The sequence below is a fragment of the Lygodium microphyllum genome, chromosome 16 (assembly GCF_053477565.2).
Source record: "Lygodium microphyllum isolate KBCC chromosome 16, Lygodium_microphyllum_v1.1.10, whole genome shotgun sequence".
NCBI classification, from domain to species: domain Eukaryota; kingdom Viridiplantae; phylum Streptophyta; class Polypodiopsida; order Schizaeales; family Lygodiaceae; genus Lygodium; species Lygodium microphyllum.
In genome coordinates, this window is record NC_141150.1 from 89,100,614 (window position 1) to 89,126,293 (window position 25,680).

The following is a 25,680-nucleotide window of genomic DNA, read 5'->3' on the forward strand; positions in this document are numbered from 1 at the left end:
TTTACGTGAGCTTCCACAAAAATGAACAGCTTCACGATTTTCAAATCTTCCAACCACTTGATCCTCTTCAGGTTGGTCTGTAGATAAGCGAACCGGTGGGCAGCTATGTAATAGATTCCTGAAGACCCAGTCCATCTTCGCTCTATATATAGAGGTGATGGATTATAAATCTTCTCCAAGATGTTCATCATTTCAATTCTCTGCGTATAATGCGGAGAATGCATTGCAGTCATGAACATGATCCGGAATACCAAAAACTTGTTCCACGCCTCGTAATTCTGCAAGATAGTATTGAAGATGAGAAAATGTTTGGACAGGAACAATTTCTTTACTTCATCTTTCAATGAAATTTTTATGAAAACAATTCCATTGTAACCTGGCTCTGATACCAACTGTAACGTGTCCACTAGAATCCTCTAGAACACGTCTTAGCAGCCCATCGGAAAGGTTGTCTAGAAAACTCCACCCGGCACTCCCATGGAATGTTGCGGGTTTTGCAATCTAGGACTTTCCGCGTCTGCCACGTAACGGAAGTGTCCTGGCCGTTCCCACTTAGGATCGACCGGAATTGTTTGGTCATTTACTAACAGCGACTAGCGTCAGACCTGATCGAACTACTTTACGCAGAAATGCCTGGTCTGAAGCGGATTCATGCTGCACTTGGTTCAAGGAGAATGGGAAACGAGAGGGATGCAAGGCTCGACCTCTCTGCCAGAAGGCATAGTCCCATTCCGTTCCCCTAAAACAGCGTGAATCGGGTAATCGGTAATTCCAAGTCATCGTTCTCATTACTTGTTTCGGTGAGGTTGATCATCCTTCTGTTCGTCGAAGACTTTGAGAAAAGTTCCCGGCTAACCGGGACCACCCATCCGTAGGACGGACCCATGGTCCATCCTCCGCACTTTCCTCGGATTGTTTTAGTTATGTAATTACCTACCACATTAGTTTGACATATACAAACAGCTTCTTTGAATTAACCCTCTTATGCACTGGTTCCTTCACGTAATCTTATCACAGGACATAAAGAAAACAATGCCAAACAACTTCTTTATTATCATTTTATCCTTTTATCTTTGAAATACAAGGAGTTCCCGCCTGTAGGCGTATTCATAATCCGCCCGAAGGCTATCCAGTAATCCACCAGGGATCACTAATCCAAGTTTCCGCCCGTAGACTAGTATGCGGGCCTCGAGATCCAATCCCGAGTCACGTTAGTCTCTTGTGCAGGGCCCGGAAGGCGAGGGATTTACGGCCAGAGCCCCCTCTGGCACCCAAGTGTCCTCCTGCTCCAAGTAGAACTCAACGGAGAGACCTCTCGCGGCGGGTTCGGTCCACGTTCCCGGGGCGGCTAACAACCCCCTTGGTTAGGGTCAGGCAGGCAGTCGGGGGTAACTGAAGCTGCCTCTCCCTTCAGGCTTCAACCTGAAGTATTTAGATATATTTTCGTCCTTTAGTTCATTGAGCAAACAATGCAAACAGTGCTTTCCAAACTGATACAAGCACAATCAATTTCCAATGGTCGTTTAGCTGGCAAACTGTTAAGGAGTGACTCCTTTTCTCCGAATGCAACCTGCATTCGATCCGGAATCAATTGCAACTTGGCAAGATTCCTATCATTCTTGGGTTAGGGTCATACCCTACCAATACTTTTGTTGTGGTAGGTTCCAGCGACCATGTCGCTTTAGTTTATTGTCTGGTCATTTGCTTCAAGGCAAATACCTAACTTTCCTTTTCCTTGGCAATTATTCCCCAAGAAAAGTGAGTAACAAGATGATTACTCATCCTCTTGTAAGTTAAATTCTTTTAATAACTTGCCAACCTCATTTCGAGAGATGACAAAACTCTCTTGTGGACAAATCTCAAGTCTATACGATGTTGCAACCTTTTTGCACATGTGTTGCATCATTCCACGGGATCATTCCACCCATTGAATGGCGTCCTCCGGCCACGGAATTACCCCTAACCGAGTAGCAGGGTTTAGGGTATCCTCCAACCCATTCCTAATTATGTTGGCCCATGGTCCTAGAAATTTGCAACTCCGTCGGAGTTTCATCATTTGAACGAATGATCCTTAGGATAAAACCTTAGATCATTTTATGCATGAACATCCAATTGATTCGACATTTCGTGAACGTGTGTAAGATCTTTGGGTTTGCGGTTTTAGACTTGGCAACAAGTGTAAAACTAGGTCGAAATCTTATTGCACTTGGCACTTGGGATACCTATCATATCGACTGAGCCATGCCCATATGAATCCTTTGTGTTTTAGGTTACTTAGACAACTCAATATACTTGTATTGCAACAAGGATGAACCTTCTAAAGGTAATAAACTACATCTAATGGAGAACAATAGTTACAACTACACCAATACGCATAAACATGCGGTTTATTGCTTCTACGCATCACATGGTTCACAATAATTTTTATCTTTCCTTGGTGTAGCAAAAATACATAATAATCTGGATACTAACTTTTCCTAAGACCTATTAATCATGCCTACAACCTTGTAGTCTATACTTTCGAATCTTATGCTTTGACGAACCATGCAACCTTTCCTAAATGCGGCTTCTGACGAATGACGTTTTCGCATGATGACTATGCAATACGCAACATTCTCCTAGCTACAATGTAGTTGACGAAGTTTATACCAAACTAAAGCTAGTGTTAATTCATTCCATTTTACATGCTATTTGCAAGTCCATAAGATCATTTCCGTACTCTATTATTTCTTTTCAGATAATATCTTATGGTGTTAACCTTGCCTCATGAAATCATTACGAGGAGGATGTTGCCTAACATGCGGCACACGCTTATTCCTACCATGTCTAGGATGAAAGAGAATGCACTTATAAATTCCATTTCTTTGCCCTAAGTTTAGACTCATTACTTTGATAATGTACCAAAGAAACTACATGCAACTAGTCTTCTAAGGTGGATAACTCGTTCAAATTTATGACATATTTCAATCTTGCCTAATGTTTCAAGAGATACTTTACCAAATGTATTTTTTTCCAATTTCCACATGCATTAAAATTAAGCGTAAAGATGCATTCTCCCTTATGAACTAAGCGCGCCTAATCATTTCTTTATGCGAAAATAACTCGAAAGAACCTGGACTTGAGGGGTCGGGGAGATATCCACTTGTATACTCGGAGATGAACCTCCCGCAGTCGCATCTTGTGTCCTTTTTGGGGCCATCGTAGGCGTGGTCTCGGCTTCTGGTTAGCTTTTGCGGCCTACGAATCGACTTGCCTTGGCAAGCAACCTCCCGACCTTTGCCTTCTTCCCTTGTACGTAGGAGATTCCTTTACGGGATTTGGATAAATGGTGCTTGCGGAAGAGGGCTTTATGAGTTCTTTTGGCACGGAATTTATTCTTGGATGGCTTGCGGCTTTAAAAATCTTTTTGCGAAAGCCTTTTCGATGGGTCTTGTGGGGGACTTTACGGCTTCCACCCTCTCCTCTTCAAGTTCCGGGGAGGGGTATGAATGGGTCTTTTGGGGAATGTGGTGGGAAGGGGGCTTAAGGAGGCCCCCCCCTTAGAAGCTTCTAAAGAAGCTTCAAGAAGCTTCTGAGCTTCAGCTGTGACGTCGAGGGGGGGAAAAGGAGTCGAATTCCAGCGTGGCGGCGGCGGCTGAGATGGCCTGGCGGGACTGAGGCGGCAGCTATGGCGGCTGGCGGACAGGGCGGACTGCAGCTCGGCGGCGTCGGCGACCTCCTTTCCACGGCGACCTCACCTCCCTCCTCACGGCCCGTCCTCCTTCCTTCACACAGCCTTGGGGGGGTTTTTATAGGCATTGGGGGGTGGGGAAGAGGGCATCCACCACGGGGCCCCCTTGCATGGGTTCCCCCCCCCATGCAGGCCACGTCTGCCATATCCCCATCCTCCCCACACTCCCCCTTCTCCAGCCATGCATCGGCTGGAGAAAAAGGGGAAAAAATAAAAAAATTTGCCTTGAATTATTCATATTGCCCCTCCCAAGAGGGTGTTTTTGCGGGAGTTCCGATTTTTGAACCTCGGTTTTAATTTACCACTACGGAGGATCCCATTTCACGCGTGCGGGTCACACATTACACTGCCAATAATTTCAATGCAGGAGATACCCTTTGCACAGGGTTTGCACGACGTGTGGGAAGTTAATATTTACGGTACGCAGTGTGCGGAAATATTACACATATATTGGTTGAACGATTAGATATGGGGAGGATGTGCCACCATCGGTTATTGTTTACCATTGGGTGATACATAACCTGCATTTAAAAAATAAAAAGTAAGCAACTTAGATATTTATTGTATTTTGAGAATGTATCAAGAAGTAATATATATGAAAATAAATAGCTTCTAATATACCTGCTCGCATTGTTGAGGTAGTACAAATGTGTCATTCTTGCCTTGGTGAAAAATATAGAGTCAGTCACTACAAAACCACTTAGATGACGTCTAATTGTGCAATGCTCACCCCTTGTTACTACTTCTTTAAACCACTTCATATCTAGTACATATATAAAAAATCGCCTAAAGTCAAGCTTCAAAATATCTTGGATCAAGCCACAATAACCTTCCATGGTGCCATTGGTATCCTGGAATGTTGAGTTTGGAAATGTTTGCCTTCACACCAAATAGCATTGAACAATGTGCACTAGTAGTACATTGTTGAGATCATATTAATGATTTAGTTAAAGATGAAACATGTGAAATTATTATATCATATATAACTAAAGATAATTTAATTATAATTATGTCTCACCTTTGATAAGCAACCTCGTGCGTATTCCTAGTCCTCTTGCGATATATCCATCGCCTCCTCTTTTTCCATTTTCTCCATTTCTTCATATAGCCAATCTATATCAATATGATGTGGAAGCACACTTAAATGTTCTGGATATGGGACATTACGTCCATGTTTAGCATGAAATGCTTGCCTTTCGCTTACTCTTCTTGCCCTTGTTTCTTTATATAGTGTTACCCATTTGCTTATTACTTCTCTATTAAGCACACAAAATACATTTAACTTACGAAGTTCCTCTTTCATTAGCACTTTGCTCCTTCCTTTTCCTTGAGGTATTATAGAGGTCATTCTCAAATTTTCATAATCTTTCCATAGTCGTGGTAAAGAGGGGTCCACTTTAGTAAGATATTCAGAGATTTGTACAAGGGATGATTGCACTAACCAACCCTCAGCCATACTTTCCTTGGGTCGTGCATTTTTCCTTACAAAATCTTTTAGGGTTTTCATAAAGTGCTCTAGAAAAAACATCCACCTTGCATGAACTACCCCACAAATTGTGATCTCATCAATCAGATGTATGAGTAAGTGTACTTGAGTAGTCAAAATAGAGCGAGGAAAAGTTTCCTCCACCAAACAAACCACCTCAATGGACAATACTCGAGCCTCTTGCAACGTATTTGGATCGATTTCCTTCAAACTCACAAATCTACCAACATGCAATTGAGAACGATGATTAGTTTTGTCCATAAATTCAAGCGGGTTTACTACGTGATGTATGTAATATGTAAACTAAAAAATAAGTATAAAGTATACATACCTCGTGAGCTCACCCATCTTGTAAATGATATCACGCACATCTTTCGAAACACAATGGGATATGCTAGTAGGAAGGATAAACTGTATGTAAATATTCATACATTGTTAATTAGTCTACATAGTTACTCCACTAATTAATATATTTATGGCTATAAAAATCCTTACCTGAATCATTTTGTGCCAATCGTGAGACTTTAAACCAGATAGTTGCTCCACACCTCTTTTCTTTTTCTTTATGAAGGCTCCCTTGAGGCATCTCATATATCCTGTGGGAGTTCGAAAGCTACATATCTACTGCTTCACCATCTTTTCTTCGGTCTTCGACAACACCCAAGGTGCAAGCGGTAACTCGATCTTTCCTCTGGGTCTGATACGTGGCCAAGCTCGTCTCATACATCCAATGCTACGTAAATCCTCCCTTACATTGACAGAATCACGAGCCCCGATTAAGTGATCCCATAATGTAGAGGCAACATTCTTGAATATATGCATGGGGTCCACATGTGATTGATCTTGAGTTTAGTCCAATATGGGAGACGAAAAAATAAAGAGAATCTAAGGTATATTAAACAATATATTATTTCTCGTTCTCATAATGGAGTGTACTTTAAAGACAAACAAAAGAAGTAAACTAGTTACCGACTCATGCCGAGTGGAGGATGATCATTGGCGTGTGTCCAAGTGTCATTCCAATCTTGAATGGTCAGAGATTATGGAGTTCTTCCATTAGTGGGGGGTGCATATTTGGGGTGGTCAATAGGAAGAAAACGATGATGATTGTCATAGATAACCTTCTTCAAGCGTGTCGGTCTAGAAGAAACCAAAGAGGGACCGCAAATTGGGCATACATGATATCATGATGTAGTTAAACATGTAAAAACAAGTGGGTTAATGATGACATATGTTTGATTAAGGGTAAGAATGAATAAAATAGAGTACGCAACTACGTGAACACTCTCCATAGCCTAGAAAGTCATGCATGGTCCACAACAACATGCCCTTTAAAGTGAAATCTCTAGAGGACAATGATGCACTCACATCTTGCATCTCAATACCTCTCCATAGCATTTCTAGCTCCTCGATCAAAGGCTCTAAGTAAACGTCCATGTTTTTTACTTTGTGTTTTCTAGGAATCAAAAGGGACAACATTACATGTCCTTTTTTTATTGCCATGGATGGAGGGATATTATAGTTCAACAATACCACTGGCCATACACTATATGAGGTGCTTTTGATGCCAAATGGATTTATTCCATCTAATCCTAGACCAAATCTCAAATTTCTGGGCTCTTCTTTGAAAGTAGACCACAAATTGTCTACGTGTTGCCAAGCTGGTGTGTCTAAAGAAATTCTCCACTTTCCATCACTTGAATGGTAACTAGATTCACACTTAAACATAAGTTGAATATGTGGAATAATAGAAAAATGTCGCAAAACCTTACGAGACACATCCATTGATTTCATCTCCTAGTTGTATCTTGGTTCACCACAAATAGGACACTGTCATGCAGATGCATGATCCCCACGAAACAACATACAATCATTGACACATGCATGGATTTTAACGTAATCGAGACCTCCAAGAGATGTCAAGAAATGCCTTGCTTGCTCCCTTCTAGTTGGTAATTTATTTCCATTTGGAAGCATTTGTGACAATAACCTGCATATATTGTGCAAACAAAGTTAACAAATCGCAAATATGGTCTAGAAGCATTTATGAATTGATATCAAATGATACATAATTTAATAATGCATTCAAGCTAGCATTACTCCATCCATAAATGGTTTGTAAGTTTAGTATCTCAAGAGATGCATGTAGAATGGACTAGGTGCAACCTTCGTACAATGGAGTTTTCGACGCTATGTGTAGCGAGTCATATGTCTCCCGAACCTCATGGGAAAATAAATCGTGCACCATGTTGTCCAAAATCTCTTCCTCCAAAACTTGATGGGGCATTTGAAGAGGGCTGCTATCGTCTCTACTCTTCTTGAGGACTCTGCCTCCTCGCGTCGACGCTTCGCAGCCTCTCGATGCCCTGGAGGGACCATTTGAGGATGTGGTACCACATCCTGCTCAATAAAAAAAAGAAGGTTTTGTTTAATGGTGAAGACGCAACATAGACTAATAATATTTGTGCAAATAAAGCACTAAAAATTACTAAGTCTTTTTCTTGGTCCCACTCTCCATACATGCTGAGGTGTGACATTGTGATTTGATGCTATGGAGGGACCATTTGAGGATGTGGTACCGCATCCTGCTCAATAAAAAAAAAAGGAGGTTTTGTTTAATGGTAAAGAAACAACATAGACCAATAATATTTGTGCAAATAAAGCAGTAAAAATTACTAGGTCTTTCTCTTGGTCCCACTCTCCGTACATGCTGAGGTGTGACATTGTGATTCGACGTGCTTGAGAAAAACATCCTCGATAATTATCACACATACATTTGATTTTCCGTCGTAGCCAAGCGTCTTGATTGTGAAGACGCAATGTCTCATCCTCACTGGACGATGTATTGTTTGTTGACTCAGCATGTCCCATACTAGTAGAAGATGATGACATAATTACACTTGAATCATAAGGACATATATGATTTCATTTGGTATATATGTCATATTCCGTAAATGCATTGATACTTACAACGTGGAGGCAAACATTTTGATATTGAAAGACTAGAAAAATCATGTTGATCCAAAAACAACCAAAAGCTAGCATGTAATCAGTTTAATTGTAATTGTGCATCTATCAGCGCGTGTAATATGTCTTATCTACGCATATACACGTGCAATTACACGCGCTTACAGACGCGCCATGTAAATATTAAAAAATATAAAAAAAGTTGTGGCTTTCTTTTCAAACTAGTGATTTCCTGTATTTTTTGCGCATTTTCTGCAATTCGAGCTCGATATCACTAATCCTGTCTATCTATCACTTCATGAAGACAATGAGGGAAGGAAATAAGAGTAAAAAGAGGACAGGAGGAAGGAAGAGCCAAAGAGTAAATAACAAGAGCCAAACAGCAAGGAAGAGAAGAAGAATCAAGCAACCTACCAAGGGAAGGGAGAATGAGGACAAGGAGCTTGCAACCTAGCCGCCACCCATCGGAACAAGCAAAGAAGGTGAGTTCTTCTCTCTCTCAATCTTGTTTGCTTTCTCTTTGTCTGTTTCTCTCTCTCTCTCTCTCTCTCTCTCTCTCTCTCTCTCTCTCTCTCTCTCTCTCTCTCTAATGCTTTAGATTGTCATCTATGGAGGTTTTTTGCGCGTTTTTTATAACAGTTTGCAAAATATGGTCCGACTTTGCGCGTCTGTCAGCGCGTCTAGATGACAATGTAGACGCAAGTATAGACGTAGGAATAGATGCGCTGACAGACGAGCAAATAAATGCAAATATAGATGCCGTGTGTAATATGTTTTATCTGCACAGGGTAGTAATGGATTTTTACTTGTGTAGATGTCGAATCCTGGATCTTCCAGCACTGATCCTGAGTTGGAACGCATGAACAACACCTTAGCGGAGTTTTGTAGAGGTGTTAATAGTTTTTTTGGAGGTTTTCCGAACAAGGAGCAATTCATGGGGGAGATGACCAGTTATCTTGGTCGCCCTTCCACTGCAGAGGAGGTTTTTAGTGTCATGTCTGGGACACCTATCACATCTTTGTCTAGCACTGCTGCACAAACACCAAACCTTGGCACACCAAACCTTGGTACACCTCTACTAACAGGTACTCCACACGCTATGCATACACATAGATCAGCTGATGCATAGGGATGAGCTGAAGTACATGGATCGGCCGAAGCACGTGCATCTGCAGAAGCACATGCATCGAGTGAGGTAGAGGATAGTGCCCGTCGAGGGAGGAGGGAGAGTCGTGTGGGAGGACGAGGAGGTCAAGGGCTTTGTGGGGGTTGCCTAGGAGGTGACTCTCGATCACCCTCACCGGGAAATGAGAGAGGTGAGCCTCCACAAATATACTACTCTGTCACAGATGTTGGTGGTATCTTGCATAGCCCTAAGGGGAGGGAAGTGATAGCCTACTTGAGGAGTGTCATGCATGCCACACACAAAGATTGTATGATTCCCTTCAAGCACCAAAAAAATGGTTCGTGGCAAGAGGTGCTACGAGCAGTACATAGAAGGTACCCTAATCCTGAGAATTCACGATTCTCAGATGGTCCGACTTTGTGCGTTTGTCAGCGCATTTTTTATAACAATTTGCAAAATATGGTCCGACTTTGCGCGTTTGTCAGAGCGTCTAGATGACAGTGTAGATGCAGGTATAGACGCAGGAATAGACGCACTGACAGTCGCAGGTATAGATGCGGATATAGACGCAGCGTGTAATATGTTTTATCTATAGCACAAGGTAGTAACGGATTTTTGCTTGTGTAGATGTGGAATCCTGGATCTTCCAGCACTGATCCTAAGTTGGAATGCATGAATAACACCTTAGGGGAGTTTTCTAGAGGTGTTAGTAGCTTTTTTGAAGGTTTTCTGAACAAGGAGCAATTCATGGGGGAGATGACCAGTTATCTTGGTCGCCCTCCCACTGCAGAGGAGGTTTTTATGTCATTTCTGGGAGTGTCTGGGACACCTATCACATCTTTGCCTAGCACTGCCGCACAAACACCAAACCTTGGCACACCAAACCTTGGTACACCTCTACTAACAGGTACTCCACACACTATGCATACACACAAATCAGTTGAAGTACATGGATCAGCCGAAGCACATGCATCGAGTGAGGTAGAGGGTAGTGCCTGTCGAGGGAGGAGGGAGAGTCATGTGGGAGGACAAGGAGGTCGAGGGCTTTGTGGGGGTTGCCTAGGAGGTGGCTCTTGATCACCCCCACCGGAAAATAAGAGAAGTGAGCCTCCACAAATGTACTACTTTGTCATAGATGTTGGTGGTATCTTGCATAACCCCGGAGGGAGGGAAGTGATAGCGTACTTGAGGAGTGTCGTGCATGCCACATATAAAGATTGTATGATTCCCTTCAAGCATCAAAAAAATGGTTTGTGGCAAGAGGTGCTGTGGGCAGTACATAGAAGGTATCCTAATACCAAGAATTCACAATTCTCAAATGATTGGGGAGAGTCAAAGGTGAGAGACGTGCTTCATAACAAGAGGTCTCACCTTATGATACACGCCAAGGAGTCACTACGGAGACAAGAGCAGGGGTGCTCTGGATATAGCCAACCACCCAATTGCCACCGCAGGGAGTGGAAAGAGGCCAAGAAGAGAGCAATAGAGAAAAGGACAAGTCGCCAGCATGCAGAGGCGTGACGTATCCATATGGCAACCATGGGATTGTCGCATTATGGATCGGGTGGTAGAGAGTCATGGGAGACTGAGTTTGTAAGTATTATTTGATTTCTTTTTTTAATTAAATTTTGTAATTTGTTTCAATTCATTATGTAGTGTGTTCTAATACGTTGTATGTTAAAATTGTTTTGTAGTATCATATCATTGGTAGGATGCCTACTCCTAGAGAGGTAGGCTACCATCGAGGTCATAACCGGGCGTCCACTTAGCAGCATTTCTACGAGGAGGGACTCATCATGGAGGAGAAATATAATCATGCCATAAGGATTCCACAACCAGAAGAGGTATGTTTTATTTTTTACATGAAAAGTATAGGTAACTCTAATTTATAGTTTGTAATGGTATTTATATACCTTAATCCTTTGTGTAGGCAAACCCTGATGCAGTTGAGGATAGCAAAGGGGGGACTAACAGTAGCGGTGGCAGCAGCGGCACCGGCACCGGCAGCGGTGGTAGTAGCAACAATGATGCCTCTTTTGAGGAGATGTAGAGGAGCCCCATGCATGCATGCCTTCTCTTGGCTTGTAGTTTTCATTTTTGATATGTATTACTTTCAGCTAGTGCTTGCGACCATGACCATGCTTGAGGTCACAAGCACTAGAACTTGTCATGTAAAAACGTTTCATCTATATATATGAAATTTCGTGTTCTACATACATTGTTTTGTTTTACAAAAATCTTCGAAATATGTACAAATTTTTCAGCACAGTACGCTCATGTTTCAGCACAGTATGCTCATCATGTGTTATTATCAATATATGGACTTTGGCTCTCCACATTCATTTTCTTTCAGAATAATAATCTTTCTCTATTTTCCCTAAGCATACAATTTGATGTTGATGGGGGGAAAAAAAACCAGAGAGCATGTGGCTTGGTTTTTTTTTCATACCTCTGTTTTGCATGTCTATTCGTGCGTCTAAATTGCAGGAAAAATGTGTGTCTATTATCGTCAAAAAATTGCAGAGTACATGCCTTTGTAGACGCGCAATTATACGTGTGTATAGATGCAGAATATGAATATATCTACTTTTTTATAAATATTATTATATATTTACAGAGCGCATCAATAGGCTCATCTATATGTGTGTGTAGGTCTCACTATAAGCGCGCTTGTAGACACGAAATTTTAGACGTGCCAGTAGACACGGTAATATACGCGCCCGACATTTTTTAACACAGTTCAAATATTGTGTCTACAAGCACGTCTATGGAGCCTTTTTGTTGTAGTGCATAGTTAGTCAAAATAGTCTTCAAAAATAATTGTGCAACTTGAGATGCAAGTTAATGTTTTCTTGCATGGAAGGAAATATGCTTGTTTGCTAAATTAATCTACAATAATCCAAATCATATCATGATTAGCTTGTGTGTTAGGAAAACCAGTTCTGAAATCCATTGAAATATATTCCCATGGTCGTTCAGGAATTGGTAAAGGCATTAATAAACCATTTTTCTTACCATGGTGTCGCTTGACTCCTTGACAAATTAAACACTCAGATATAAAGTTAGAAACATCGAATTCCATTTGTGGCCAGTAAAAATCTTCAAGCAATGTATGTAAAGTAGAAATAATACCTCTATGGCCTTGATATGGGGGACAATGAAATTCATGCAACACAAATTATCTAAATGGAATAGTTACACACAACCTTTTCTCATAAAACATAAATCCATCAGAATAAGACAATGAATCAATTGGAGTCTAGTCATTAGCAACTAATTTATTCCAATCAGCTTGAAAACTGGGGTCCTGGTCATAGGCATCTTTCATAGGGATAAGGGAATCAAAAGATACCACGGAGATATTATGGATACTTGGTCTTCTACTTAAGGCATCGGCAACAACATTCTCTTTTTTGGGGTTGATATTGGATAAGTGCATAGAAACTTTGCATGAAAGCATCCCATTTAATATGACAGTCACAGATTTGTGGCTGACTAAGGAGATATTTGATACTTTGTTGGTCAGTTTTGATCATGAATGCATATCCCATTAGATAGTGTTTCCATCGAGGTAAGGCCTATACTGCAGCTAGCAATTCCTTATCATAAAGTAGAATACTTCAATTCAGAGGGTTTAAGTTTGCAACTAGAATAGGCAATGGGATGTGAATCTTGCATAAGGACAACTCCTATTCCTGATCCACTAGCATCAGTGACTACTAAAAAGAATGGTTGATTAAAGTTGGGTAGTTGCAAAATAGGTGCATGTATTAAAACATGTTTCAATAAATCAAAAAACTTTTGCTTATTATCAAACCAATGATGTACAATACCTTTCTTTAATAATATCGTTAAAGGTAATGCAAGTAATGAAAAATTTCTCACACATTTTCTATAAACACTACAAGGTATAGACCTTATAGCGACGTTTAAAGCGACGAAAATACAAACAACAAAATTTGCCCCCGTCATCGCAAAAAGCGTCGTTATTGACGACGCCATAGAATCGTCGCTATATACGTCGCTATATGCGTCGCATTTGCGACGTAAATAGCGATGCATATAGCGACGCATATAGCGACGGTTGCAGAGATTTTGCGACGCTGATAGCGACGACAATAGCGACGCGTGCAGTAAATTTGCGATGCAAATAGCGACGGTAACAGAGAAAAAAAAAATTTTGTGGCAGGGCAGCAAGCTGCCCTGCCACATATAGCACTGTGTGCTGTATGAGACCCATACAAAGTAGTTTCTGCACTGCTGTATACAAAGCGTTTGCAAACAAAAAGAATGTATACTGAAATCATAAAACTGATAGATAAAATAAATACATGATATCGCATAAAATGCGATTGGTACAATCATAAAACAATATCACTAATACATAGAAAATGTCTACATAGATCGGGCGACTAAAAACTAAAGGTATATGAGCGCTAAGGATCCAAGGGCGAGCTACAAATCGTCATCCCCCGAAAGCTCTTCCCGCTGTAAAGGAGCATCAAACGGATTCTGCAGAAAAAGAAACAACATATCAATCCACCATACAATAATGCATTCAAATATCTCATGGTAACTACGGACAAGAAAGATGAGTGACTTACTAGGCCGCTGCGTCTGTACAATCGGTCGATCAATGATCTGAGACCGTGCCTCTCTGCATATCGAGTCTCAAGGCCTTGCGGATCGCGATTTGTAATGGAGTGCTGCAAAGAAAACAAAATGCTAACTGTTAGAAACATGATTGTCAGTACAAATAATATCTCAAAAAAACAAATAAGCAAAACAAAAGAGAAACTTACAAAGTCCTCCAAATATGTCCTGTGGCCGTCACTCCCAAGATGATGTACCGATCCGGCCTCGATTCGTTCCCTCGCTGCCTCCCGCTGGCTGACTCCAACGTCCTGGCGAATTTGTAGCCTCCTCCCTCAGTCGGCGCCAGTCGTCTGCATCTAACCACTCGGGCTTTGGAGCCCCACTCTTGATTGCCTTGCGTCCATCGGATCGTCTATGTGACATGTATGCAGGCATGCAATCCATCATCCAGCCCGTAGAGAATCTATCCACTGCGGCTGGCACCGGGAACTCCTCGTGCAAGGATGCTACTATGTACTCCTTGCTCCCCTCCGGTATGTTCCTCCAATGATCTAGGACGTTGTGTCGAAAAACTTGTTGGCACAACTCCCTCATGCGAGCCATCACCCTCCTCCCCTCATCATTCATGATGATGGCTCCTGACCTACCATCCACTAGGTATCCATAATCCCTAGGAGTGTGCCTCGTATGGGCCCTCTCCCATCTCCGTCCACGCTCCTGGGCATATCCAGGAGACCCCTGAACATCCGGTGTACCGACGGGGGTACCCTCTCCCGGAGTGCCACTCAAAGGGGTGCCACCAGAGGGGGTGCCACCAAAAGGAGTGCCACCAAAAGGCGTGACATCTGCCGACGGTTGCGCAAAAGCCGGTGTAACTGGAGTGGACGTCCCCACAGGTGTGACAAATCCTGGAGGTGACCGAGCTCCAGCTGAACGACGGGACAGAGACACCGCGTCCGTGTCTCCACAGCAGCACCCTCCTGATCCTCTTGCAGTCGCAGTCCCTCCCTCTGGCCCAAGTCGCGAGCGTCGAGATCGTCTGCTCGAAGCTGAAGCATTTGATCGCACTGAAGCTGATCTAGCAGAGCGCCCTGACGAAGAACGAGACAGCTCCTGATCTGCTATCTCTCTGAATCTCGCGAGCTGATCTGGAGACATACGTGCCATCATCTCCTGAAACTCCTCATCGCTCATCCCTCGACTCATCCTGAAAATGTCGATAGAAAACTGAGAACCGTCGCATTCCATTTGGATGTGATTCTGGGTTTACCATTTTCAGCTCGTACAAGCTTGCAGCATTCATACGTGCTGGAGGTCGTCCAAGAAAACCTTCCCTGAGTTCATGATCCTCCGGCAATAAAGCGGCGTGTCCTTGATATACCATCTTCTTCATGGTTCTTGACCTTCGGGAGTCTAACTATGGCCCACACAATGGACATGCATGATAACCTGAGGTAACGAGACCTGCAAGGCGATCCACGACCTAGTGAATACTTGATTGAATGAAATAAAATATAGATATTACCGGCGTGAACAAAGGTCTGCTCACCTGAGCACTCTCCCAATCCCGGAAAGTCATGCATCGTCCACATGAGAATGGCTCGAATGTTGGCTGACCGCCGACCATCGCGCCTGCTCATATCTTGCACCGTGACCCCCTCCTCCCACAAAATCTTAAGCTCATCGACTAATGGACGAAGATACACGTCCATATTTTTTACTTTGTAGCGGCCCGGGACGAGCAAGCTAAGGATGAGATGTCCTTTCTTCGTAGAAAGCCATGGAGGAATGTTGTAGTTGACAAGCACTATAGGCCACACACTGTAAGAAGTCGAGCGCAGACCGAATGGGTTCACATCATCCATGGCGAGACCGAGCTGAAGATTCCTTGGCTCTCGCGCAAAGCCTGGGAAGGTAGAGTCAATGTGGCTCCATGCGCGCGAATCTGCTGATATTCGTTGCACTCCATCCGTAGACCTATTCTGCACATGCCACGTTGTCAAGCTTGCCATGGCAGACGTGCGAAACATGTGGTTTATGCGGGGGATGAGCGGAAAGTGTCTGAGGACTTTTTGAGGGATGGTCTGTCCTTGCAAGTCCTGTCGATACCTGTGAGCACCACACTTTGGACATGTCTCCATAGTCTCGTATTCATCTCGAAACAATATGCAGTCGTTGATACATGCATGGATGTTATTGTAGTCCATACCAAGCTTCCGTAAAACATGTCGTGCATCATCACGAGACTCAGGCATGGTGTTTGCAGGTGGAAATATATGATATTTCAATAACCTGAAAAAATCATAAAACATCTTGAAAAATCCATCCATGTTTGCAATAATACTGTTTTTAAAAAAAACAATGAAGTCTGTGTGCAAGGTACCTGAATAACTCAATCACACTCGTATCGCTCCAACCGTATTTTGCTTGCACACTTAAGAGTGCAAGCAATGTCTTCAACCGAGATACTCGGCACCCATCATATAATGGTATGGATGCTTCCTCTCTAAGCGGGTCAGATGTCTCAATATCCATGGGAATCAATGCATCGATCATTGCCTCCATCTCAGGCTCCAAGATTGTAGGCAAGTCGGGAAGGTTGTCTGTCTCCTCTGGCATTGACGATATAGATGGGCCTTGCGAGTGGTCGATTGGCTCCTGCCATCCATCCATCGCACGTCCACGAACTCTTCTAATTGGCCGCAAAGGGTGCACTCCCCCTTGGGTCAAGACATCACCCCCCTGGATACAAAATTTGCCAACAAGACCCAATCTTATTGTGTATGGTTTTCAATTAGCTTGAGAGTACAATGCATGAAAAATGCTAACTTCAAATTACCGTTTGCTGAAAATCTACAATCGCCTGATCAATGATCTCAGATTGAAACTCGCCAAATCGTCGTACGTGTTCTATAGACAATCGGCGTTTTCGTCTAATTGCCAACTTGCATTGAGAGCAAGGACATGGGACACGCTGATTAAGATACGACTCGCGGTCTTGAACAATAGGACCTTCTTCATTTGCCATCTTATCTACATTACAGCAAACGAGGCTTAAATGGATAGCTTTATGGAGATGTACGTCAAGTTGCAAGTTGACCATAAACCTTGCATTGTATATAGTAGTCGAGAGATTTTCCGATGTTATATCTCGGCCCTGTATCATGCTCAATGATTTATTTGTCCCGGTAGATAATTTTTTGTTATATCTCGGCTTTGAGTATAAGTAATCCATTTTAAAATTAATGCGCGCCATCTATGAAATTTTATAACTATAGTAATAAAATTTATTTCAATCAATTCTACTCATAGTCATAAGACCTGAGAGAAATTATCCTATACTCAATTTAAGGGTTTCTTCTTCTATAACAATAATTTTGGGTTCATTTTGATGAAGTACGTGGCCGTATGCAAAGCATATTGCATACCATTATCAATATGTATATTATCTTAAATTTCCTTCCCTTCCCTCTCCCTCTCTTTCTCTCCCTCTCCCTCTCTTCCTCTCTTTCTCTCACCCTCTCCCTCACCCTCTCATTCTCTTTCTCTCCCTCTCTCATTTCCTCCCTCCTCCTCCCTCTCCCTCTCCCTCCCTCTTTCTCCCTCTCCCTCTCCCTCTCCCTCGCTCCCTCTCCCTCCCCCTCCCTCTTTCTCTCCCTCTCTCATTTCCTTCCCCTCCCCCTCCCTCTCCCTCTCCCTCTCCCTCTCTTTCTCTTTTTCTCCCTCTCCCTCTCTATCTCTCTTTCTCTTTCATTTCCTAAACAAGCAAAAAATAAAGTGATTTAAACATCCTCCAAGCAAAAGGGAGAGGGAGAGATACAATGCACTCTCCCTCTCTTTCTCTTTCTATCCCTGTCTCATTTCCTTCCCCTTCCTCTCCCTCTCACTCTCTTTCTCTCTCATTTCCTCTCATAAACAAGCAAAAAATAAAGTGATTCAAACATTAAACAAGCAAAAGGGAGAGGGAGGGAGAGAGAGAATGCACTCTCCCTCCTTCTCCCTCTCTTTCTCTCCCTCTCCCTCTCCTATTTCCTCCCCCTCCCTCTCCCTCTCCCTCTATTTCTCTTTCTCTTTCTTTCCCTCTCCCTCTCCCTCTCCCTCTCTTTCTCTCTTACTCTCTCGTTTCCTCTCCTAAACAAGCAAAGAAGAAAGTAATTTAAACATTAAACAAGCAAAAGGGAGAGAGAGAGAGAGAATGCACTCTCACTCTCTTCCTCTCCCTCTCCCTCTCTTTCTCTCCCTCTCTCTCCCTCTCCCTCTCCTTCTCTTTCTTTTCCTCTCCTAAACAAACAAAAGAGAACGATTTAAACCTTCAACAAGTAAAAGAAAGAGAGAGGGAGACTCACCAATGAGATATGGCGAGCGTGGGCGGCTTTTCTTTGCAACGAGGGCTCCTCCTCTCCTTCGCGAACAACGACGGTGGCGGCGGCGGCGGCGGCAGCAAGTCTCTTCCTCCTCTTCTCTCACAAAGCCTTGGCTCTCTCCCTCGCTCTCGCTCTCAAAAGGCGAAGAAAAGAAAATGAAAACGGCGCTCTGGTTTCGGCCGCGCTTTTTTTCCCTGCGGCATCGCTATTGGCGTCGCTATATGCGTCGCTATTTGCGTCGCAAATGCGACGCAAATAGCGACGCATATAGCGACGCCAATAGCGACGCCAATAGCGACGCCTATAGCGACGCCGATATCCGCCGTCACTAATCGGCGTCGCTATTGCCCCATTCCCTTGTAGTGAAAAGCTAGCAAGACCTAAGAAAGAACATAATTCATGCACATTTCTAGGATTTGGCCACTTCAAAATTGCTTCTATCTTTTTAGGATCAACTTGAATACCATCATAAGAAACAATATGCCCTAAGTATTCAATTTGAGTTTGGAAAATTTCACTCTTTTCAGGGTTAGCATATAATTTATTTTCTTTCAACAATTTAAAAACCAAAGATAAATGTTCATTCTCATTCTTACTGAAAATCAATATGTCATCAAAGAAAACAATTACACAATGTTGATGCTTCAAATATTCGATTCATCATACGACTGAATGTGGCTGATGCATTAGTCAAACCAAAAGGCATAATAAGTAATTCATAATGACCAAATTGAGTTCTAAATGTAGTTTTGAAAATATCAGGTGTATCCAATCGTACTTGATGATATCCATATTTAAGATCTATTTTGCTAAAAATAGTGCCCCCTTGTATTTTATCCATGAGGTCGTTTACCCTAGGGATCGGATATCTATTCTTGATAATGATCTTGTTTAGGACACGATGTCGAAGGGTTTTCGAAAGCAAAGTCGCGACCACAGAGGTCCTTGACAAATTTCAAGATAGAAGATCAAACATGTGAATAAGAAAAACGAGAAAATGATGCCAAGTAACAATTGTATTACTGCCAAGATGTTTACAAAATACAAGATGAATTCCAATCTGTTCAGTCCAGTGGTTTTAGGCCACCCAATTTAATTCTGCAACATTTGTAGATCCTTCTGCTATAATGATCATATGGATCTTTGAAGCTCCTTCTTACATGTCAGGCTTCTTATGCAGGGAAGCACATTTTACCAAGCCCGGTTTGACATGTTTTACATATTGAAAGTGTTGTTTGGGAAGACCTGAGTATGCTCCAGCATTGCATTCCTCTCCCATAGTTTGTCCATCTGAGCTAAAGCAGTTGCACAAAGCTCTAAGATTTTGTGTATAGCATTGGCCACAGAAGAATCCACAGACTATGGCTTTTTGTTAACCTATGGCACTCCTCTCTTAGCATATTCTACTCCTACAAAGACTTTTCTCTTGCTAATCTTTCACGATCAGCCAATGTGGTGCTCCTACTCCCAGACCCTACTGCTCCACTGCTTTGAAAGGGATTTTTAGGATATGCAGTTTCAAATTTTGCTATCCAATGCGTAAGGTTCAAAATGGTAACTAAGCCAATCTTGAAGATATACAAAGCTACAGCTCACTCAGGGTGAGTTGCAACCAGAAAAGTAGTCCATCTGATTGCTAGTCATTACCTCTCATAGTGGCTTCACATAGGATCCCTAGCTTACATACAATACTGAAGGAAATAAACAGCTTCCAACAATCACTGTAGTTTACATTTGATCAATCTTGCTTTTACTGGCCGGTAAATTTTCCAGATCAATCTTTAGTAAGTTACTATGTTATCTAGGCCTTCACAGAACTACTTGAAACCCCATGGCCAACCTATTCAGCAACGTTTGCCCTTTCGCATTCATCTATCCAATCACTGTACACATCAATGGCTTTGCTGAGAGCATCAATCTGTGTGGTATATTTCTCCTGAAAAAATCTATAAGAAACCTCCCCAAGACAGTTCTTATGGTCCATGCGGCATTCGACACTACTTTCATGGTTGTAGAAGGGGCAAATGAAGACGGTTGAGAGCTTCTCCATCTTCTTCTTGGGGGGGAGGCTTGGCAGAGGACTTGCGCTTGCCCATGGGATCTACTGTCTCTTTGTGTCTGCCTCTCTCGTTCTCTCTCTCTCTCATGAAGGGACGCAGGGGTCTTCTCGCTCTCTCTCCATGTGGTTCTTCAGCATCAACACACAGTTGTCTCACCTAAATCCCAATCAAACTCAGATGCAGTTGGACCACCAAGATGCTTTTTTAGATATTGCTCCAGTGCACGCTTTGACTTTAATTCCTCTCCATCTGGTGCAATGAAGTAAACGTCTCTTTTGCTGGGTGTCCTCTTCTTTGTAGATGCAATCCTTCTATCCCAAGAACAAGCACCTTTGCTACCTTCCTCTCTCTCTCCCAATGTGGCTCTTCTAATGTCTGTCCCCCGATCACTCAGCAAGGTGTTGTTTTTTTCTCTCCCCCTTTTTCATACAACACGTAGCTTTTCATACAGAAAAGCAGCCCCTCACAATAGCAGTAGATTTTGGACTCCCACACGCGGCTAACTCAAGATTGCATGCCCATTTGCAGACGATAAGTATGAGCAGCAGCTAAAGGATCACTTGCCTTCAGAATCCCTTGACCAACAATAATTATGTCACTGTCCCTTTCTCCAATAACATGTTCTGGAGCATTGTACTACTGCCCAAGAGAGTCTCCACCACCGCCAATTTGTACTCCGGGAGTCATATGTATCAAAGTAGGATTCCCTGGCCCCATAGGCCATGCTCATTAGGGGAGTTTTGAGGTCTCGAAAATGCCCTGTAAGAGATCCTAGAGAGAGAAAACAATTTAGGAAATAAAATGATTTTATAGAAATTTAAAAAGGTTTATATTTTGGTAAGTTAAAATATCAAAATTCGTTAATAAGTCATTGACGTGATATTCTCGTGGTCACATCAAACCTAGAAATCTAGGTCACCATAAAGTTGGCAAGGTTGTCATAATGAAGATCTTACCTCTCCTCATTAAAGTGAAAAGTAATATTCAATTTGAATTTTGGTGGATACTCGATTGCCTCCCTCCATCGTTTCTCTCTTCTTTTTTTCTCCTCCTTATTAGTCTCTTCTTTGTTTTCGTTCTTGCTTCTAATCATATCCTTAGCTATGGATCAATCACCCAATGATCTCTGTAACTCAGCTATGGATCAATCATCTAATGATCTCTGTAGCTCTCATAAAAGACCTCTCTATCATCTTCATATTGAGTTGGACAGTGAGTATGAACCAATAAGAAAGAGAACAAAATCTATCACGGTTACAGAGTCTATGAAACATATACTGAGGTTTGAAGGAAAGAAGAATATTGATCTTTGGTTAGATGGAAAGCTATATCGCAAAGATCCTAGCAGAAATAGCACTCCTCCTTTCTATAATAGCTCGTCATTAATGAGGTTTATTGGTGATGGCTACAATGGATTTTTAGGTTATACACTTAATCTTGTTGCAGAAAAGGATATCCTTGGACTAGAGAATCATCTTTTGATGAAACACAATATAGAGTTGTTGCAGAAGCTAGAGGATTGTCAACAAAAAATTCATTCATTGGAAAAGCGTATCAAAGCTTATCAACAAAAGCAAACTTTATTAGGCCTTCGAAATCGACAAAGAGCTCTTAAAAATATTGAGAATCTCAAACGAGGAGGAGGAGGCTGTGGTAAAAGAATCCAAGCAGCAAGGTATATTTTTTTTCACTCGAAAAATCTTAAATATGGCTTTATTTAAACTACTTGCATTGATTTGTGATGTTAATTTTGCTTAGATCTCTTCTACAACCAAATGCAAGTGAAAGAGATTCTTTAAAAGCAGCTCACTTTTATTATCATCTTCTTCCTTCAATAGTTTCAAAGGATATTTTGGAGAAGAAGAAATTTAAAAAGGCAAAGAAACAATGCTTAGAGTCATTTGTAAAGGATCATTCTTTGGATTCTGAGTTAGTACAGAAGACACTGGATAGTATTGGTATCAGTCGAGATGCTTATATGCAACTTTTCCAGCTTTTACAATCAAATATGAAGCAAGGACAGGTACACAATTGCATACTTCCGAAACCATTTGTGGTTAGGACTATCAGACAGAGAGTTAATAACAAAGTGATGGAGATTCTAGGTGAGCCTTTTCATATCAAGGCTAGCTTCAAGGGCAAGAAAAAGGAGGTTACATTCAATGAATTTAACAATATTTTCCTTGACTTTCCCACCCTACAATGCTTAATGATCAAATTTTATGACTTGTTAGTAGCAGAGGCACAGGGAGTGGCTAGATTTGTGATTAAACTTGATGAAAGTGAGATTCTGAAATGTAAAAAATTGGAGAGAATCTCTATCACCTTCATGAATAGAGCACTTTCGTCAGGTCATTGCAATCACTCAACATCATTTAGTGTTCAATCTGAATATAACATCTGGTGGCTAGGAGCATTTGAGGTAGATACTGAGAATTTTGATATACTATATTGGGTTTTTCATCAAACATCAATACCTAATGTTATTCAAAGGCAACAAGCAAGAGAAGAGGTATTTGTTGAAGGATTTGGGAACTACAGGATTGAGTGGCACATAGCTGATGACCTAAAGACACTCAAATGTATGTATAATGTATCAAAGGGAGCTAACTCAAGATCTCCTTGCTTATACTGCATGTCACCAGCTGCAAAGTTAAACTCAAGCAATTGGAATAGAGCTCCCTCTAGGCACAATAAGGATCCACAGTTTAAACCAGTCTTGGACATTCCTTTAGCGAGTGCCCATATTTGCACACTTCATGCACTTTGCAGGATAATTGAAAAGCTTGTTCATCTCTATATAGGATTTGCATGGAAGTTGAAGCCATTATCAACTAGAACAGATGCTATAACAAAGGTTGAAAAAGTTCTCTCTGCAATTGGTTTGCATGGTGGCAATGTTGTTATTGAACCAGATCTTCAAAAGTCTAAGGATGGTAATTGTGTCCCAAAAAAACCATCTATTGGTAGAGTGAAGGCTAGACGGTTTCTAGGCTTTCATGGGAGACTTGGCAAGATAAACTCGAGAAATGGTGGCTCAACTATTAAATTTAATTAGTGGAAATCCCTACATAATGCAGTTAAGGATCACACTGATAATGGACAAGCTTGAAATAGAAAAGCTAAAGTTTGGAAAACACTAGATAAAGTGTTTTTTTATTGTGATAAGACTGAATGGAATGATGATGATCTCAAAGACTTTAAAAACCAATTGAACCTTTTCAAAAAGGCGATGACAGAAGCTTGGGGTGATCAACACTTTACTCACTATATGGTAAGAAGTTTGTATATGTTTGTTTCTTCATTGTCGGAACTCATATAATGTTTTTTAATAACTTTCTTTATTTGTTGACTATGCAGCATATTCTATACAACCATGCTCCATACTTTATTAAACAATATGGATCTCTATCTATCTGGTCAACCCAAGGTATGGAAAAATCACATTATCAAGCAAGAACAAAATATTTCAGACACACAAGACATGGAGGTGGAAGACACAAAGCCAACAGTTTATTAGAGGTCTTTCAATGGTTCTATCGACAAATTTGGAATAAATTCAAGCTTAAAGATACAACCACATCAAGCAATACATCATCTTTAGCAAGGACTATACAAATTGTTACCCAAAGAAGAAAATATAGATATTTAAATTCTTGCGCAAAGCAAAGATTTACAGAATGGTTACAAACCAAACAAAGAGTTGGGAAAAGATGGGTTTCAAGAAACCCTTAATCTTTGGCATCTTCTAGTCTGATTGTGTTGCAGAAGAGTCCTTAGTTTCAGGCACCTCAATAGGGCCTTCAGAGGAGTCCTTGGTTTCAGGTAGCTCGACAGGGCCTCTAGAGGAATCTTTTGTTTCATCCCACTCAATAAGACCTCTGTATTTCAAAAACTCTTGTTTTCGATAGCCTGGAAGAAGCTTCAAATTCTTACTATCTCCTACATAAGAGAGCAAATAGGAGCCAAGAACTCCAAAATATCCAGCTCTAGATCCACTGTATCCAGGCATGAAGCCAAAAACTCTTATGGCTTCTTCCTTCTCCACCAAAATGATCTTGTCCAGACCTCTGCTGAAAACTTGAGATCCAATTACCTTTGAGATAGCTCTCAAAGCCATCATTGGTAGACTTGGAGAGCTTGACAATCTACTATGATATATTACAATTGTTTGATTGTTTAAGTTTCCAATATAATGGCCAAGGCTTTGATTTTTTCCAAGCTTCATTAGCCTAGAGCCCTTGGCTCTTCCAACAAAGTTGTCTAGATCTTCAATCTCAATCTATAGAACAAACCACAACAGTACAAGATATAAGATATTTATCTATAATGCATAATAAAGTCTAACATAAACTCAATGGGTAACTTCGAATTATATTTCATACCTTAGGGTGTTCATCTTCTTCAACAAGACTATCATCATAAAGATTTATTGAACTCTTGGACTTCTCATCTGATGGAGACTTCAATCTCTCTTCATACCCTACATCATCAATATGAAGTTTCTTCTGGACCTGCAAGAACTTTTCTTCTGTAGGTAGCCCCCCCTTTTCGTATTCTATGATCTGATTAATACATGTATGTAAGGCTATAGAGCTATCTTGGAAATTCTCTCCCTCAACATCAAGACTTGCTAGTGGTTCTTGTTCATAACCTATAAAATTCATGTCATTTTTGCCCCAATCTGCAAGGATTGCTAAGCAATAATCTTCTCTAAGATCAAAAAGATGTTGAATATCATTTAGCAACACATATCTCTTCTTGTTGATAAGATAAGTGGGAAATGTTGGAACACAGGCAAGAGGACCTTCTTCATCAACCTGTGCACTTGGCTCGATCTCCTTTTCTTCCACCATTGTGATATTGTCACTCTTGAATAAACCTACATCAAAACCTTGGACAAGTTGATTCTCAACATCTTCTTGGAACATCTCCTCCTTCTCTTCGACCTCCTTATCCATATTTGCAATATCCTCTAGCTTTCTCTGTTGGTCTATATCTGGAGAAGAATTTTCCATGTACTGAAGATACACAATAAATCCAACGTCCTTGTGGATCAGAAGGCATTGGTGTTGGTACCTGTGGAAAGGGCAACATGTTTCTTTCTTTCTGAATTCCTCATCAATGAGGTTGAACCTGCCTAGCAAAGTTGACCTGGATGTATTGGTGGCTCCCATGACATCAGTATAATGAACAAATCCATTGACTTCCAAACCTTGCACATGTCTATCATAAAAACGTCTGTACTCCTTAAGTTTATCTTCAAGATCCTCCAATAACTCCTTCAAATCAAAAGGAACATTGAAAATTTCCCTGATATAGCCAAACTTCGAAGAATTTCCAGTGGTGTG

At 41.5% G+C, this 25,680-nt stretch overlaps 1 pseudogene; it reads right to left on the reverse strand.

Annotated features, from left to right (window-relative positions):
* Positions 1–19,944: 19,944 nt before the first annotated feature.
* On the reverse strand, positions 19,945–20,365 carry LOC148023094 (transcription elongation factor 1 homolog pseudogene; annotated as a pseudogene).
* Positions 20,366–25,680: the final 5,315 nt, after the last annotated feature.